Source organism: Triturus cristatus, chromosome 6 (genome assembly GCF_964204655.1).
Source record: "Triturus cristatus chromosome 6, aTriCri1.1, whole genome shotgun sequence".
NCBI classification, from domain to species: Eukaryota; Metazoa; Chordata; class Amphibia; order Caudata; family Salamandridae; genus Triturus; species Triturus cristatus.
The window spans coordinates 172,657,689-172,672,566 of NC_140589.1; the positions used below are offsets into that span (position 1 = coordinate 172,657,689).

A 14,878-nucleotide genomic window follows, 5' to 3' on the forward strand; every position below is an offset into this window, starting at 1 on the left:
TGTTACTAGAACCTCTCCATCTGTTCGCGAGTAGTTCCGTTAATATATTAGGTAAAGGACCAGGGTCAGCACGTTGGCTCTTATATAATATAAGGAGTTGCTGAATCATATAGATTCCAGCTAAACGTTGTTCATCTGCACTGAGGTTAAAAAACGTGTGTGCTACGGTCTCATCACCGTATTTTTCAGGACTGTCAATCCAGTGAACGGCTGATCTGGCTAATTCTTTCTCATCCATGGAATCGAGGAGGTGGTAACCCCTTCGTTCTCGTAGTATTTTATCTGCGGCATGAAACAAATGTTCAGGAGACTTCAGATTTATTACAGGCGTCGGATACGTTCTGCTATTATTTGGACATACAGAGTGTATGGGATCAGAAAAGCATCTAGTATTATTACAGGATCTTCCTCTGCCTACGTAGGCTATGGTCTCTGACTGTCTTGCGGAATTCCCTGATTCGGACACTTCATCTTGCTCCAACTCGTCTGTTTCCAATCTTTCTTCGTGAATACGTTCTATTTCTTTACGGATTTTTCGGCACATGGCTATTATACAGTTTTGCTTATCGTGTCTCCCTTCTGATATATTCTGGCTCCATCTTGTAAGAATAAGCATTACATTCGGGTCTACCCCTGGTCGGTCTTGATTTCTGATCATACAGTTTATGAGGAAACGTAACAGTTCCCCCTGTATCTCTACTTTCTGGAATTCCATAGCTCTGTTAATACATTCTGGATCTCGCCCTGTTTGAACAAAATGATATATTTTATCTAGATGCGCAGTCATTCCTGGTAACCTCGCTAAATACTCTGCGGCTCGTCTGATACGTAATGATGCCAGGACCATTTCGTCCTCTTTACCGACCACCGGGTCATATCTACAATCTATAAGGAGTTCCTTAAGCGTACGTTCACTTACGAATTTGGGTGTACGTGAATGCGCTGACTCTTGAAAAACAAGTTTATTTATTCTAGGTGGCGTAAAAGTATTGCTAGCACCTCCCGTGGCCCCATCTGGGGCGTCGGGTGTGAATGGATTCGTCGAACGTGACACAGCAACTATAGGTGTCGATACCACTGTAGAATCGATTGCGGAAACAGATGCGGAAACAGATGTGCTTGCCGGAGCTTGTGTCGGGACTTGCACAGGAACAGATACCTGATCCTGACGTTGAACCCCTCCGCCAGACGGTCTATGTGGTGCGGGGTTGGCATACTCGGGAGCTGCGTCGTCTAGATATGAGGAAAGAAAAACATCTTCTGCGGTTCTGGGATGCCCTTTAGGATGTACCTTAATTGGAAATAATGGGGGTGGCAAGTCTTTTGGCATTTTTGGAACAGCCTTAGGTAGTCCTTCGGCTAGAAGGGGATACATACCATTCATAAGAGCATTTCTTTGTCTATCTACTTGTTCTGATTTCATTCGGATACCCTCCTCAATTAATAGATTTTCTTGAACTTCCTTTGAACTTTCTTTACTCCTCTCTTCTTGTCTACGTGCTTTTTCTGTACGTCTATGAGATTCTTTACGCCATAACTCAATAGCGTCTTTCTGTGACTGTCTGACCTTTCTTTTCCATAACTCTTCCTCCACTTTCATGATGCACTCTGCATCCCAGGTTCCCGCTGCGGGCCACCTTTGACTTTCTGGCAATCCCTTGGTATAATCTACCCATAAATCAAGAAATAATATGGCATCTAAGCCATGCTTGTGATACATAAAATGCCCTGGAGTGTCCCTAGGAGGAATAGGAACTGCTTCTTCAAGCACCCCTTTTCTAGTAGTAATCTGTCTTAACTTCGAGAAGAGCGGCATATTGACAACTGATCTGATACTTATTCTTGAACCCACTTAATACGAAAAAACACAATAATGAACAGTGAACAATGAACAATCATTCATACCACAATATGCAAGACATTTAAACACTTTAAACATTAAACATTAAACATTTTAACCTTTAAAAATGACCAACAATGATGACAGTCTGCATAACTAATCACCAAGCAGAATTCTTGACAATAACTAGATACTTCGGAATACTTGATATACTGCTAAACAGTACATATACACTGCTAAACAGTGCAGACCGGATTTGTGTACCCAAATCCGTCTTGACCGGCACAACCTATGTGCGCGTCAACACGCCTCCCCGGCGATGGTACTCACCGAGTAGCTCCTTGAAACGGAAGGCCTCAGAGAATGGACGGGACTCGATGACTGCGGACAGCGGACCCTCTGGACATCGGGACTTCGAAAACCTGGTGGGCCTCTGTATACCTCGGATCTTGCTCTCTCAGCTAGGCTCTGGTCGGGATACTTCGCACTTCTCACCGCCTCGTCTGGGTTGATCGCAGCCTCAGTCGCCCCCGCTTGACCGGAGGGAGCTACAGGAAATCCTGTTGGTACGCGTTATGGTCCGTCCAGCTGTGGCAGGAGACCGGGCCTGCAACGCACCGCCGGCGCGTGAGATGAGAAAGTGTCCCTGTTCGGGCGCCATTATGTGGTAAATATTCTTTTACCTAGACTGAATTTCATACGGAATCTAAAATAAAGTAAAATAGCTCAGAATAATAAGAGGCAGAATCCGTGGTATAAGAGGTTTTCTGAATGAGCTTTATTCCAAAATGGCCGACTCGAGTGGCGGCCTTCAGGTTCCGTCACCACGAGGGTTCAGGAAGTGAAGTACAATACTTTATTGACAAGAAGTAACTTTTATAGGTCATACATTACAATGAAACGAATGCAAAAAGGCGTAACAATTGATAAGAGAAATGACATAGTAATACGTAATCGAAACTAGGCGTAATAATGAGCAAGAAGAAACATGATTGGCTCTGATTATCACACATAGGTGGATCTATAAGATAATACTTAACATAGATGCGCGCGCAGCAGCATGACGTGTAATTGACGTGCAACTAGGGGGTGAAGGGGACTTGACATTTAGCTCTACATGTGGAGACGAAAAGTCTGGGGGGTCAAGTCAACCTAATCCCAAATCATATCTAACATCCTATGTTTAGAGAACTATGTTATCCACAAGGAAGGACTCTCGGACAGAATCTATTCTATACTGACTGTGTGTGCGTGTACAAGCGTCTAAGTGCCTATATGAGATGCGAGAGGCAGAAAACTTTCCATGGCAACAGGGCTATGAATTACTTGCAGGAGGACGGAAAGGCCGAGTCCTTTGCTTGTGAGCTAAAGGAGATGTTTACCTAAATCACTAGACAGGAATGCATCGGCTGAAAAGCAAAGTAGATAATTCGAAGGTGAAATACAGCTTCTTGGCAGGCCGGCGAAACTGGCCGAGGCACCGTTAGCTGCACAGGGAGTAGGACAAAGTTCATGGATACAGATGCGAGCTCAAGCTGAAGCTGTCAGAGACAGAGAGCAGGGAAAGGCTTTGAGGACAGAATCGGGCCTATTCTGCCTGAACTGTAAAAATAGAGTAACTTAGCCATATAAAGTCGGTGGCCTTTCATACTTCATACTCGAATATCCAGCCCATTGATGGCGGATCTGACAGAGAACATGTTGATGGTGGACGCACATATGTTTGCGTCTTGGAAACTGGAACTGGAGGGAACATACATGTACTTGTAACATGCATATAGAATCGTTGGGGTCCAAGATAGGGGACATAACCGATCAGGAAAATCCACATTTCCACAAAATTACGAAAGGAACTTCTAACAGCAATCAAGCTAAAAAATAAGTTGCTGAAGGACGCCAAACTTTTCTGGGCTCTAGTGAACAATACCATGAGAAATAGCGCGGAACCTTTTTTGCCATATATTGCCCCCGCAGTGTGGGAAGCACATTTTGCGACCCTATATAGTTCTCCCTCGGGGGTAACATTGGTGCACCCAGTTGGTGAGAGGGCATTCCAACCGGATGGTTCTATTTGTATGACACCGAATCCGGACTTCCAGTGTGAGTCCAGAACACGAGGGTGTATGACATTTGCGGAACACACGGACCACTCAGGTACTAGGGCTAGGGTAGTTTCTGAAAGCACTGTTAGGATATCAATCAAGGAAGTAGAGCACGCCATCGCCAGGCAGCCCCATAATGAAGCACCCGGTCTTGATAAAGTGCCCGGTGATCTTTTCCATTCCCAACCTATAATCTGGGCACCCTATTTAGCTGCACTGTTTAATGCAGTGCTACAGGGAACTAATATCCCAGACACATGGGCTGGGGCTGAAATTGTCCCTATATTCAAAAAAGGTTCCCCCTTAGCCCCCTCAAACTACAGACCGATAAGCCTCCTGGATACCTCACAGAAACTTATGGGTCGGATCATCTTTGATAGAATTCTAGAATGGGCAGAAGAAAATAAAATATTAACCACTCTTCAAGCTGGGTTCAGAGCCGGGATTTCGACCTTAGGCCAGCTTTTTAGATTACAGGTTCTGTACTGGAAGACGGTAATATTGGAGGGTGGTAGCTTATACCTGGTATTCGTAGACCTACGGGCCGCTTTTGACCTTGTGCCCAGGGAAAACCTATGGAGGGTATTGGAAGACCTAAAGCTCCCACCATATTTACTAGAAGTTTTAAAGCGTTTTCATAAAGGGAACTATGCCCAGGTACGCTGTGGGAAGAACGGTGATTTATCTGACCCTTTCCCCGTCACCAGAGGAGTACGCCAGGGTTGTGCCCTGGCGCCTACACTCTTCAGCCTTTACATAAATGGCTTGGTTGGTGACCTGGATGCGGTCAGAAACAATGATGCCCCTTGCTTGTCAACTGGGCGGGTGCCTGCTCTGATGTTCGCGGATGACACTCTGCTGTTGTCGAGAACATCAACAGGCATCCAGAGGGTTTTGGATGGATTTGTAACATTCTGCGCTCTGAGGGGACTTGAAATGAACTTAGATAAGACAAAGTATATGATTTTCGGCCCACCAAAGCGCACCCGCCACTGCCCATCCCTGAACGGCATCCCGCTTGAAAGGGTCAGAACTTTTGTTTACCTGGGTGTCACCCTGACCGAAGATTTCGGCTGGGGCCCCCAGGTGGCCAAATCTGCCCTAAAGTTAACGCAGATAGCGGGTGGCATTAATAAGTCCCATAGGACAATTTAAACCAGTTTCTCCAGCCCTCGAAATGTACAGGGTTCAAGCCAGACCTGCCGCTACATACGGCGCAGAACTTTGGGGCCACACTCGTGTATCACCCCTCTCAAAGGCCGAACACATATTCGCTCGAAATCTGTTAGGGCTCCATCAGAGCACACCTCTTATACCTATGAGGTTAGACCTAGATCTGGAACCCATTTCTGAATTCTTATCAAACCGACCCCTTCTATATTGGAGAAGGCTATGGACAGTACCCGAGCTCAATTACTATAGAGCTGAATTCTTAGCAATCTGGAACCAATTGAAGGCTAAAAACATACCCTGGCTATCCCATCTCAAAGCCTTAATACATCAGATAGGCCTGCCACAACTCTGGGAGACTCCAGGGGTGAGCTGTATAGCGGTACAGAAGAAGGAGTTGCTAGCTTTACTTAGACAGTATAAAGTAGCTCTGTTATACCGCTCACAGTCCGTGGGTAGGTTGACCACAGACTTCCTGCAAGTTAAGCTGGTACCCAGCAGGGAGGAGTTCCTAGACCAAATTCAGCCCCCGATTGCTAAAAAGTTATATATTCAGCTAAGGTATGGCTGCCTTCCAATCGGGGACCTGACCTGCAAACGGGCAGGGAGAAGTGAGGGACTTTGCCCGGGTTGTAGCGAAATTAAAGAAGATTTAGCCCACATTTTATTCTTCTGTCCTGCTTACAAAGAAATACGCAGATCTTGGCTTGTGCCACTATGTAGAAATTTAGGCTTAAAACATTGTGCACAAGCATGCAGGATATTACGCTATGATACCTCACCCCCAATTGTGTTCACTGTTTCCCGCTTTTTACATAGTATGTGGCGGAGGAGGTCCGCCCTTATTAATTAAATTAATGATGTGTAAATTTCATCTTTGATAACTGCTGTTTAATAACTTTTTACCTGTATGTATAATTATTTATGTTTTATCTTGTATGTACATATCTTACCTGTGCTTTTATGGTCAACGACCGAAATAAAGCTATCAAAGAAATAGAGACCACTTCTTTATTTCAGTGATCCTGCAAACGCACCAGGAACCCTGTACCACACGTGCCATGGTAGATTCGGGAGCCACAGGGTGTTTCATGGATAAGGAGACAGCTCATCGGTTAGGGGTCTCCCTGATCCTAAAGGCGTCACCGGAAGTGGTGTTAGCAGTGGACGCAAAACCTCTGGAATCCAGCCCCATCTGTCAAACTACCGAACCATGTAGGATTGAATGTTTGCCCGGACACCAAGAAATTTTAGCATTTCAAATCATACATGCTCCCTCGTACGGAATGATTCTGGGATTGCCCTGGCTCGCTAAACACAATCCACGTATAGATTGGAGTCAAGGAACTATAACATTGGATTCTGACTTTTGCAAAACCCACTGTTGGAAGGTGCCCGCTTCTAACACCAAGACCTGTCATCACATTGCCACTGCTGCTGAAAAAGAGACGCAACTGCCACGATGTCATTTACCATTTCAGGACGTGTTTGATGATAAACGAGCTGAAGAACTGCCCCCTCACAGACCCTACGATTGTAGGATAGACCTGAAACCAGGAGCAGTGGTCCCCTGTGGTAGGGTATACGCGCTCTCAGAACCAGAAAACCAACATTTACGTCTCTACTTGGATAAGTATCTGGCTTTGGGATTTATTCGACCCTCATGTTCTCCCGCTGCTTCCCCGTTATTTTTCATACCCAAAGCCAACGGGGAATTAAGAACTTGCATCGACTTCCGCGCGTTGAATGCCATCACCATACGCAACCAATACCCGCTTCCGTTGATCCCAGTACTCTTGGAACAAGTGAGGGGAGCGGTGATATACACAAAATTGGACTTGCGTGGGGCGTACCATTTGGTCCGAATGCGCCAAGGAGACGAGTGGAAGACGGCCTTCAAGACGCGGTATGGGTTGTATGAATACCTAATGATGCCGTTCGGGCTCTGTAATGCCCCGGCAGCCTTTCAGTTCTTCCTCAATGACGTTCTCCGACCGTATTTGGATAAAATAGTGGTAGTCTACATCGATGACATCTTGGTCTACTCTACACGCAAAGAAGAACACACACACCACGTCAATCTCATACTGCAAGTGTTGCGAGACAACAAGTTATTTTGCAAGATCAGTAAATGCGAATTCCACGTGCCCATAGTGGAATTCTTAGGGGTAATGCTTACTCCAATAGGACAGGAAATGGCAGAACGGAAAGTGACAGCCATCACAGAATGGCCACCTCCCAAGACAGTCAAAGATATACAATGCTTTATGGGTTTTGCTAACTTTTATAGACGTTTTATCACTCAGTTCTCCAACAAGGCCGCACCACTCACGCGTTTAACCAAGAAAAACGTAAAATTCCAATGGACACAAGAAACGCAGTTAGCCTTTGATACATTGAAGAAAGCGTTCGTAACGGCCCCGTGTTAACCCATGCCGATCCCGAAGCACCCTTTATTGTAGAGGCAGACGCCTCCGATGTGGCGATTGGAGCCGTATTGTCTCAACGAAATAGCACCAACGGTCAAATGCATCCTGTGGCCTTCATGTCGAAAAAATTGAATGGGGCCGAGCAGAACTACACAATCACCGAAAAGGAACTGCTGGCGATCAAGGAAGCGTTCAAGGAGTGGAGGCATTGGCTGATGGGGGCTCGGCATACGGTGACGGTTTATACTGACCATCGGAATCTACAGTTCCTAAAGACAGCTCGCCTACTCACTCCAAGATTGCTTCGTTGGATGACGTTTTTTGAGGAATACGATTTTATTGTGACCTTCCGCCCAGGGTGTCAGAACAGGAAAGCCGACGCATTGACCCGACAGGATTCCACGGTTGTCCCCGATCTTCAACCCGAGAGATCGATCATTAACCCGCAGAAGGTCATAGGGGTCATACAGGCGGACCACTTCCTCCAGAAGGTAAAGAAGGGGGTATTGACACGGAAATGGAAGGACTGGTTGCGACATCATCCGGAGTGGAAAGAGAAGCAGGGAGTGATAATGAGAGGATCCCAGATGCTCATTCCGTCGGTGGAGTTACAGCAACAGGTATTCCAGTGGTGTCACACCGACCCCAGCGCAGGACATCACGGGAACGAGAAGACATGCGAAAAGATTCTGCGGCAATGTTGGTGGCCGGCGCTCAGAAAAGATGTTCCCAAATGGATTCGATCTTGTGTGGTGTGCGCACAAACAAAGACCCCACCAGGGAAACCCTACGGATTGCTGCAACCTCTTCCCACCCCGGAAGCCCCGTGGGAAAGATGGTCTTTGGATTTTATCGTGGGACTTCCGGCAGACAAAGGCCACACAGTGATACTAGTCATCATCGACTTCTTAACCAAGATGGGTCATTTCGTGGCCTGTAAGGCGCTTCCCACGGCTGGACAACTCGCCAAACTCTTGATGGAAAACGTGGTGAGGCTACACGGCTTACCCAAGGTCATCGTGTCGGATAGAGGGGGGCAATTCACTGCCAAGTTTTGGAAAGCCTGGTGTACCGCCTTACGTATCTCCTCCGCTATGTCAACCAGCTACCACCCACAAACGGACGGACAGACCGAGAGACTCAATCGTACCCTGAAACAGTATTTGAGGAGTTATGTGAACGCTAACACGGATTCCTGGTTGGAATGGCTATGGTTGGCAGAGATAGCCTATAACAATGCCCAACATAGTTCCACAAAACACACCCCATTTTACAGCACATACGGTTTCCATCCCCGCTTTCTCCCGTTCAGTGCACCAGGTAGGAGCGATAGTATTCCATCAGTTCAGGAAAGGATACGACATATACAAGACACACTGGTACACACCAAGAAACATCTGATAAGGGCTAACATCTTGAATAAACAACAGGCAGACAAACATCGCACAGCAGGGCCGGGGTATCAGAAGGGCGACCTTGTGTGGCTGTCCACACGTAACATTCGCTTCAAACGCTACAGCATTTTTAACCCTCGGTACATTGGCCCCTACCGGGTGGTGAGACACGTCAACCCAGTAGCGGTAAGGATCGCTCTCCCCTCTCACATAAGACTCCACCCGGTATTCCACGTCTCATTGTTGAAACCCGCTCATGGGCGCGGACCAACCACACCGGCGCCTGTGGGGATAGATCAATCTGATGAGTATGAGGTGGAAAGAATTCTGGACTCGAAGATTCGCCGCCAAAAGCTATGGTACCTCATTGCCTGGAAAGGTTATGGCACAGAAGAAAACTCATGGGAACCCGAAACAGCGGTGCATGCCCCCAGGTTGGTGGCCGCTTTCTATAGACAGCATCCAGGCAAACCTTGCGCCTGCCAGTGCTCTCCGAGAGGGGACTGTCCTGTTGAGGGACACCGCGGCGCTCGTCGCGCTGTCAGGCGCGCAAGGACTACACTTCCCGGCAGCCGGACGCTCGCGGTCACGTGGGGGCGTCACCTACGTGCGTCCCACGTGACGCGGAAGCATCCGATGTAGTCGCGGCAGTCGGCGGAAGACGCTGCCGATTATTCTTTGAACTCACAGGCATTCGGAGTTCGCGGCGGCAACTAGAGGTTGGGTAAGGGTGTCCGTGACACCACACCTTCGTTTGTTCAGTGCTGGGGGAATGTTGTTAGCCTTTGGATTCGGCGTCACGCTAGGACCTTTGTGTGCATTTGAACCCTGTGCATTTGAACCCTGAGCATTTGAACCCTGAGCATTGAACCTTGTGCATTGAACCTTGTGCATTGAACCCTGAGCATTGAACCTTGTGCATTGAACCTTGTGCAATGACCCTTGTGCATTTGAACCCTGAGCATTGAACCTTGTGCATTTGAACCCTGAGCATTGAACCTTGTGCATTTGAACTTTGTGTGCTTCCTACCAGGATACTTGGGAGTACGAGTGACGTAACTCTGCTCTTCCTGGAACTTGTATACCTAGGGTAACTTGCATGCTATGAACTGGGATACTTGGAGTACGAGTGATGTAACTCTGCTCTTGGTAACTATTGCGGAGTGGTTGATTTGAAGCCACTCGATCTGCCTTTGCTTTTACGCGCTCTTTCAGGCGCTTCACCTATAGAACGTTTTCAAAAAGACAGCAGTGCTGGGCATTTACATACGTACTGTTCCTTCCTATTCCCCTGAGGGTGCCTGGCAGTACATGGTCCTTACTGGAATCGTTGGCTCCTATAGACCTTCGCTACACCCCTGAGGGCTGGCTCATTCTTCTTTTCCTTTACAGGTTAGTGAGGGCCCGGTAAAAGGGTAAAGGGGGGGGGGGTGGTGAAGCAGGAGTTTAGGAAGAGGGTCCAGGTACTAACCATTGTTTTCTTGTGTCATCTACAGGTCTCCCTCCCCGCTGTTCCCATCCTTTCCTTCCCCTCGCTTAACCACCCTTTAGTCTGTGTTGCTTTGAGATCCAGACTTGGGGAGGTTGGGAGGGGGGCCCCCTAGAGCATCGACCCGACCCCGAGGATACGTTCAGGCCCGGAACACAGACAGCCTGGATTAACAGGCGTGATCTACTGGATGGACTCAAGAGATGCTCTGCCGCCAGAACGACGGCCGGGAACAGGCTGAGGTGAAATACATAGCTGATGAGCCCACTAGTGTAGGCCGCTGAAATAAATGAGCCTGCTGACATGAAGGCTGCTAATATGAAGGGAGGGGGCCCTATACCATGAGCCCGCTCAACCAGGGCCTCTGCCCAAGGGCATGGGGACCCACTAGTGCAGGACCTCACCCCAATTTACCTGACACGCACTCTGGAGAGACTGCAGCGCAGAACCAAAAAAAACAGGTAGTGGGGTGGGTCAACCCTCCTCTTATACTGGGTCAGAGGTGACGGTGGTCGGCCATGTTGGGGACGGATGGGAGGCATGGAATGTTAATTGCTTTGGAGGGTTCTGGTGTAGAGCTACAGCTCACTGCGTAACTCAGATGGCGAGGAAGTAATTTGCATCACCTGTTGCAAGATGCTTCTTGCTTTGTTGAAGAGGGGGAGGGTAGAGTTTATCAGAACTTTAAAATACAGAAAGTGTGCAGCATGCCTATAGTCATATACAGCAGTAAAAATGTTACTGCAATTTTAATAAACATTTTGGCACACGTTCAGTGAAAAAAACAGACTTACGGTTCTGGCTCAGATGCAGAAGATGACTGGAATTCACCAGTTACGGTTAGAGGGCAGGCCTGCCAAGCATCACGAATCAGGTGTTAGAGTAACACATTTTTCTGTGTGGAGGTCCGCATCAGCGCACTGAAATGCAAAGTCACACGTTATAGCGCCACCTTAGCTGTCACGCCAGAGCGCTGCTATAATGCACCATATGTGGGCCGCTCCCAGCAGGCTATGGGTCTGGCTCAGCTGTCTGCAGGTTTAGCAGTAGCTGCTACTCTGCTGCCATGTTACATATAATAGCACCCGACACCACGGCCGGCTTTACATCAGGAGTCCGTGCCCACCAGGTGACGGGGAGGTCACGACATCAGTTTGTGAGACATACTTTTAATAGGGGGTCTGTCCCGCGCCCGCGGCGCAAGCCCTCATGGGGCGGCAGTTGAGATCTGCTCCTCCAGGTTTGGGCTGCTGCTGGCAAAGGCAACGCTGCGCAGTTCGCTGCGGCTTGCACCGCGGCAATGGTGATGAGGGCCCGTGACTGACCGCCCCGGACCTGACCCCACCAGCGGCTGATTGACCCTGCAGTGGTGCTCTGCTGGCAAGCATGGCAGCGCAGCAAGCACCGCAGCCAAATGATCCCTCGACCCGATGCGAATATTCCCTGGCTTGGAATGGGTTTCAAACCTTACTGTGCAGCTGAGCAGAGTGCGGCCAGGCATTGCTGCGGGAGTCAGGCATCGCTGCGGGAGTCCTCGAGTTGTTGCGGCCACAGCCCATCAATTGCCGTCGGCTCGGACTCGCCTTGCAAGAACTAACAGGGACAGTGAGGGAGTCTCCAGGACAGAGTTGTTAAATTCTGCTAATAAAAATGTGCATTAGGGGCTCGCATGGTGACGGTCATGATCCTCTTCTGAGCTGCCGCCTGCCGGCCCTGTTACAGCTGAGGACTGCGCACCACACAGCAGTCTGTCTGCTCACTGAAAGTTTTAAGCTACATTAGTAGTCGCTCGCACTAACTCGTTTTGGGTCGGGTGACTGTGAGAGCCACTGTGGTGAATGCCAATGTAACTTTTCATCGTGCCGAGAATCGCTAAGTCAGCGGAGCCTGTAGCGTAGCGCGGCGTGCCAGGCTGCGGCTGCTGTGATAGTGCAGAACACGGGGCTGGGCAGGTAGCGGATGCTGCGCCGGACCGGGGCGGAGTGCTCAGTCACCTAATGATTTTCAAGATGAGCTTTTTTCTTTATTAAATAATACCTATGATGCGACTCTTCTCAGAGTTTCTCGTTGCTCACATGGGTGTAATTTCTGATATTTATATGTGCCTTGTCTTCATTGCTTGACTTCGCTCGCGAGAATGTGTCCCTCATAGTCATTGAATGTCACTCATAATTACGCTGAAATTATGAAAGTGTCACACACATCAGCAATCTGAAACCTTGGCCGCTGTGAGAGGGCGCACCGCACATGCACCATAACTAGTGAAACACGTCACGTGCTCAAAACATCAATCTGCCAACAGAACAAAAACAAAGAACAGAGCTATCAAGAGAACAACAAGGCTGGCTGTGCCGGCGTGTATTTTGAGATTGTGCATTTTTAATGATAACTGGTGAATTTCAATCAATTGCCACATTTAAGCCAGAATCATAACTCACTTTTTAACTGTGTCTTTTTCATTGAATATAAGGAGAATTCGAACTATGTTTTTAGCTAAACTTTTTAAATATTTGAATATAGTTTACCAAATTTCAGATAGCATCTTGCGATGCACATGTACAACCGAAGTTAAGTAAATCTTCAGCAAGGATTTCATAGTTTCAAGGATGAAGATAATTTTTAAATTATATATTTTACTGATTTAAAAAAAAATATCTTTGTTTAAACAGCTTGTAACTCTTAGTGACAACACTGGAAAAGGAAAATGTAAAGTCTTTGCAATATGTACATAGACCAGTTATGACAGAATACAGCATAAATGCAGGTAAAATGGCATAATAATTCATATGTACACCTATCAGTGGTTTTATCTACAAAATATTTATTACAGGGCAGTTTTTCAGTTCTTGCCATGAGCAATCATTTTGCTATCTTCTCTATGGTGCACTGCTACCCGTCCTCCTTGACTTACTCGCTTCACTTATCCAAGTCCATTATGTTCCCTCCAGGTCCTCCAAATAAAAAAAAAATCTCTTCCAACAGCGCCTCCCTTTACATTCCAGGTTGTCCGCTGCCATACATCAGTCCATAGTGCGGGTCCGTCGTCAAGGCTGGTTGTGATGTGGTGTCTCGTCATAGTTCTATACCTCTTTTTAGTAGTGAAACCCCAGAGTCATCTCCAGCTTTTAACCAATTTGCTCCCAATATTTCTTTATCAACTAACAACCCCACAATGTGTGGATTAAAGTACCCTCTTGACCACAGCCTCTAAGCAAATTTCAGTATTAGTTCATCCAAATATCCACAGTTTGACCCTTGTGTAGCACAATTATGGACAAATTTAATTTGTCCAATCGGATACCATATCTTGCCGATAACTCTCAAGTGCATGCAAATGTGTCCTACGCAAATTCTTTGGGCCTATGGCTTTCTTCCTCTGGCATTTGAGGCTGCCCAGTTCATGGAACTGTTTCCTTGAGATCAAAAGACTAATCCCAATAAACAACAATGACAACTGGATCAACCACTAACCATGGGTTCCTGAGTAGCGGACTACTTGCTATTAAAAGTTGAATGCCTCGTAAGGGTTAGTAACCGCTATATAAATGCAAATGTAATACAATATTGTTAGACCTGGCATCCTTGACCTGGGGTTCCCCTGTATTTTTGCCTTTGCCTCCTGTGTTTTTGTTGTGTGTTGGACTTCGTTTTTGCTGGTCTAGATGCTTTGGACACTTTGCCACTGCTGGTCAGTGCCAAAGTGCAAGTGCTCCCTCTGTAAATTGTTGTCATGGATTAGTGTTTCCATAATTGGCTTATTTGGTTTACTGTTGAGTCCCTAGTACAGTGCACTGTGTGTGCCCAGGGCCTGTAAACCAAATGATGCCAGTGGGCTCGCAGCACTGATTGTGCCACCCACTCAAGCAGCCTTGCAAAAGGGTCTCAGGCCTTCCATTGCAGTGTCTGTGTGCAGTCTGGTACTGCCATGTCAACCTAGCAAGTGCACCCACTTGCCAGGCCCTAACCTTCCCTTTTCTCACATGTGAGTCATCCCTCAGGTAGGCCCAAGGTACCCTTGTAGGCAGGGTGCAAATTATGTGAAAGGCAGGACACGTCCTGATGTGTGTGGGATGTCTTGCTAGTGAAATGCTGCCAATTTCGTTTTTCACTATTGAAAGGCTATCTGTCCCATAGGAAAGAATGGGAGTTCATTTATCAATCAATCAATCAACAAGGAATTTGCAGAGTGCACTACTCACCCATGAGGGTCCAAAGGCGCTAGGGGGGCGGGGGATGCTGCTATTGCTTGAACAGCCAGGTCTTGAGTAGCCTCCTGAAGGTTAGTAGGTCTTGGGTCTGCCGTAGGAGGATGGGGAGGGTGTTCCAGGTCTTGGCGGCGAGGTAGGGGAAAGATCTTCCGCCGGAGGTTGCTCTTCGGATGCGGGGGACCGTGGCGAGGGCTAGGTTGGCAGAGCAGAGCGGGCGGTTTGGGGTATAAAAGGTGAGTCGTCTGT

The 14,878-nt window shown here is 47.6% G+C and overlaps 1 protein-coding gene across 2 annotated transcripts in view; it reads right to left on the reverse strand.

Annotated features, from left to right (window-relative positions):
* The window catches only part of PAQR8 (progestin and adipoQ receptor family member 8), a 188,165-nt gene that overhangs the window by 104,939 nt on the left and 68,348 nt on the right, over positions 1-14,878 (reverse strand). Inside the window, exon 1 of one of the 2 annotated variants that reach the window (XM_085610448.1) lies at positions 11,219-11,320. The exons of the other annotated variant lie outside the window; for it this stretch is intronic. The gene's annotated coding sequence lies outside the window, so the exon portion shown is untranslated. Of the gene's footprint in view, positions 1-11,218; positions 11,321-14,878 lie in introns of those variants that run through there. 2 annotated transcript variants of the gene reach the window in all.